The 5,000-nt window shown below is 32.4% G+C and overlaps 1 long non-coding RNA gene across 1 annotated transcript in view; it reads left to right on the forward strand.

Moving 5' to 3' along the window:
* LOC106876627 (uncharacterized) overlaps window positions 1-2,178 on the forward strand; it is a 13,085-nt gene extending 10,907 nt beyond the window's left edge. Inside the window, exon 2 of the long non-coding RNA XR_001410271.3 lies at window positions 1,669-2,178. This is a non-coding gene — a long non-coding RNA (uncharacterized LOC106876627). The remainder of the gene's footprint in view (window positions 1-1,668) is intronic.
* Window positions 2,179-5,000: the final 2,822 nt, after the last annotated feature.

Below are 5,000 nucleotides of genomic sequence, written 5' to 3' on the forward strand. Positions count from 1 at the left end.
TCTGGGAAATCTTGTCTATTTACTTAGGTCATGTTTTCTCTTCTGGTAGGCGCAAAATATCATCTTTCATATTCTGTCTTATTTACCACTTAACAGTTCTCATTCTTTCCCATTGGTTTCCGCTTTCTCGTTCGTCATCTGAAACCCTCTAGCTTAGTTTCATGCATTCATTTCAATATTTTTGTCCTGCGTTAATGTTTCTCGTCGTTCTTGATTTTTCTGTCTTTATTTCTCATTCTAAATTTCTTTGCCCTTTTTCAGATATGCTCCTCTATATTTTCTGTCTCTCTCGACTCAATTCTTGCTGTCATACACTATGATTAAGCGATTTTCGGAAATAGGAACATTTAAAAAGCTCTAGAATATACCCATACATATGTTTTACGAAGGAAGTTAAGAACACGGTTACTGATATGTATATAGACAATAGAATAGATAGCTCTACGTTCAATCGTCACCACAATAACGACTTCTAAGTGCTATGCAAAAAATCGTCAGGCAAAGAGAAAGATGGAAAGTAAAACATACGCTACAGGTACTGGCACACATACACAAACTGATACACATACATGCGCACCAAACCGTCGTGTAAGTGGGTATATGCTTATGCCTCAATAACGTTCGTATGTGTGTGCGCGTGTATGTGTATATATGCAAATAGCGTTCGTTTGAATTTCCCTCTCTCACCCCCTGTCTCTTTCTCTATCACTTTCTTCCAATCTTTTGCAAATCATTCCTATATAATCTTTCCACAGCGTGACAAATATTTTACACCACAGGAAATTATTGTAAGCATTTCAATAAAACAGATGATAATAACCGATTTTAACGTTGGTTGATTCACAGTCACGCATTTCATCGTATAGTGAGATGAGGAGAGACTGAATAAAAGAAAAGAACGATTGAGAAAATTAACATGAGAGGTACAGGATGCATGCATGTACGAGGCAAAGAGTAAAAAAAAAACGCTACACATACAGGGAGAATGAAAAAATCATAGAAGGATAGGGAGAGAATGGGGAGGTAGTTATGGAAGGAGTTACACAAATAAAAAGTGTTATTTAAATATATTTTCAGGAAAACGTTTTCTTTTTTTTAAATTAATATTCGTTTCATTAATTTATATAAACATTAAAAAATTGATAAAGATTAAGTTATAATAAATGTGAGTATGCTATATTTACTGATATTGCCCGATGTAGCAAAAACACGTTTCTAAAATTACCCGTCATATGATCATCAGCATTCTAGTCATTTTGCAGTTTCCTTCGAAAACAGAATCTGTGAAATAGGGATTGTTTTCATTTCCTATTACTTTAAGAGTTTGAAAAAAAGAAAAAAAAAAAAAAGAAAAGCTTTGTAGCCGTGACGGATTAATATTTGCTCATGTTCGCAGTACCATTTTTCATTTATAAAATTTGAAATTTTTGTTTCTTTGCAGTCTATCCTGAAGCTTTTAGATTAAATATAAAGTAAAAGACGTTCAAGCTATGAAAATCCTATCTTCTTTTCTAAGACAGAATATTTAGATCGCTAATATATATTATAGTTTGTCATTTATATAGGCAGGAAGTGATCTGCGAGAGATTCGATTACTTCCAACCAGCGCCTACACGTTTCCATATCAATATGTGTTTCATTAACATAGCTACTGCTTTTTATTCACAGGTCAAGTCTGATGCACCGGACATATCCTGAAGGAAGTTTCAATCTTGTCCACCACCTAGTTTAGGAGGGCAATTTTCTGTCAGTAATATTTCGCGATTATCCCATCTCTCTATGCCTTTCTGTCGTGTTAAGAAATGGGTACGTTCAAGGGCAAATTGTCTTGCATTCTTAGCAGGTTACGCGAAAACGTAGTGGTTCTCCGATCACTAACATTCCAGTGACGTTTATTTCATCTCAGTTTTCTGCTTTCGTATACAAGTTGTTTACTTCTAAGAGATTCACGCATGTCAAGCAGCCCAAGTTTCTCTGAAAATTTCTCATGGGAGAAATTACTGTGCTCGGAGAGTAAATGAAAGTGTTGCGTTATGAGCATTATTACGTAAGCAATAAGCATTATGACTCGTATCAGTTTTTACATTTCACTGCCTTCTAATTTCAAGTTGCTAAAACCTGCAACGCATATTAAATATTTTATATCATTAAAAAATAAAACGAACATGAATATTATTACGTTGTTGTTAATTGAATACTTCCTAAGCATTTTAAACACCTAATGCTACGCGTTATAAAATCGACTTACTAAAAAAATATAAAACATGGAACTGTAATTTATTTGTAGCTGAACATTCATAGTCTAAATGTAATTGAATTTAAAGATTCATGGATACAATATATTTGTAATATGGATAAAACTAATAAATTTAATGTGCTCTCTAAATTTCAATTTCGGAATTTTATTAATGTCTAGCTTCAGCAATTTTTTAATGTCAGAATACCTTATATATATGTGTGTGTGTATGTGTGTGTGTGTGTGTGAGTGTGTGTGCGCGCACGTGTGTGAGTGTGTGTGTGCTTGCATATGTGTGTGCTTGCATGTGTGTGTGTGCTTGCATGTGTGTGTGCTTGCATGTGTGTGTGTGCTTGCATGTGTGTGACCTTGCATGTGTGTGTGCTTGCATGTGTGTGTGCTTGCATGTGTATGTTTATACATAGTTATGTGAGCGTATGTGTGTTTCTGCGTCACTGCAGTAATGTGTGCACAAGTGCATCATCGGAAATAATTTAGCCAATTTGAATAAGTTCAGGTTCTCAAACAGTTTGTCGAGGTAATGCATAAAAATGCATATTAATGATTCTAAGTTAAAAACTTTAGATCAGGATGGAATGAAATTTTGATCATTTCACGAATCCTATATCAATACACTGGTTATACATTGATGAAATGAAGTTCACGTTCCAATGGGTAGGTATCGTAATGGCATATTGGGAAACACTATAAAAGAGATAGTTTCTTTTATCATGATTTCACTGTTTGCTTATATTTTTTTCTTAGACTCTTCGGGTACGAATGGACGCATTTTAATAGACTATCGACTGTAGAGATACCTAAGACTATGTTATCGGAATATCATTGAAAGCTGAGAAAACTTATAATTGTACAAGTATATTCAAATATATATGTGAATATATATTTTCGTGTTTCTCTGTATGGGGGTGGGGTGCGCAGGCGTGTGTAATATATAGGATTTTAAAGTTATTGTAAATTATATACATGTTTAAAAGCTTATATATAGTAATCATTGAGTGTATGCTACACTTAGTTCTTACCTTCCAATTCGACAGATGAAAATGAGTGACATTTCGAAATATGCATTATATTTATTATAGGAATTTCTTCAGATATTTGAAAGATGGATTTTAATTGACTTTTGTTTCTCAAAGACACTATTCTGTCACCCATTTCCACACTGAGAACTTCGAATGTCGAAACGTCCCTCATTCATGTATTATTTCATCAGTCAATGTATTTGGACTGAGGATCTAATTATTAAATATATGAATACATTTTGACTGAAGAAGTGATGAGTCAGATTATTAGCCATTGTAGAATGAATATATACTAACAAATAATTGCCGTTATTTGTCTTTATTGCATATATCTTTGTAGTGTATTCGTATAAACTGTATTAACGTAGAATAAAAATGTGAAAATCACCAACGTCGACTAACCTATGTTTCTGAATTGAATTAGTAATTAAGTAACATTTGATGTAGAATTTTATTATTTTTCTGTGAAAAATTTAGCACTTTGTTTTGCCCCAAGTAAGCCCTAATTAAATCATATATAATTAAACACATTCTACCAAATTCATATAGTTATTTTACTGATATACATCGAGATCGATTCATGAAAGTGGTACTGAGTTTACATAAAGCAGTAAGGGTTATTTTAAGTAGGTAGATTTATTTAATATGTTGGGTAGGTTGAGTGAAACAGTAGAAGTTCCTTTAGTGTTTGGAAGTCATCACAGTTATTTTTCTTGGGTAGATTAAAAAACATAAATGATAAAAGTAAAGCACAAACTATTTTCAGAAGAAATAGCTCTTCATATTTTTTTAAACCAACTCTAACTAAAGATAACACGCAAGTAATCCATTTAAACTATATATTATTCAATACAAGAAATCTTATCACATAAGGTATTTTGGTTTTTTAAATTACAAGCATTTTAGCCATGATAACAAAAGTGAATTTAAATACAATTGAAATAGGGATAAGTAAGTACTTCTATCAGACATCAAAATAATAATTATTGCTTCTAATTTAGGCTCCCTCTCGAAATGCAAAGGTCGAATCATTTATATAATAGATACGTGAATACCTATGAGCAACAACCTCCGCATTACTGAAGGCTGAGAACAAATGCACTCAAAAACATTCCAGTGGTATAATGAAAATTCCACGACTTATTCTTGCAAATGCCAGAGATTTCCCAATTGTACTTTCTCAAAATTAAGTGTAACAAAGTTAAAATTACACCCTAACAAAAAAAAATAACTTCTCATTCTCAGTCGTTTGCAGCATAGTTTTAATTTCAAAACATATACGGATATTCTCATATATTTATATGTGCGAATGGTTTTACCGCTTATGCATATACCTTTATGCTGTAGACCATGTGTATTTTGTTTTATGCGTCTGGTGCAAGTAATGCTGCCAAAGCAATGATCCTCTCGGGTCTTATATTTCAGCTTGTCTCACTAATACACGTACAATTTATCGACTGCAAAGAAAAAGACTATTAAGTATTCAAATACTTTGTTAATGGTGACAGATTCTTTTAAACGATCTTTATCGGCAGGAAATAGTCTCAATAAGTTTAAATCTCAAATACATGGTTTCGTGATGTGCTAATTATATAACATACACTTTCAAGACATTTATTTCTGTAATTACTCAACACTCGTGAAAATGTTAATCTTAAACATTAATTAAATGAACTGAAAGAGAGTGTAATTTTTACATTCATATTAACAGTTCTATTTGTTTG

Source organism: Octopus bimaculoides, chromosome 4 (assembly GCF_046866305.1).
Source record: "Octopus bimaculoides isolate indiv1 chromosome 4, ASM4686630v1, whole genome shotgun sequence".
NCBI lineage: Eukaryota > Metazoa > Mollusca > Cephalopoda > Octopoda > Octopodidae > Octopus > Octopus bimaculoides.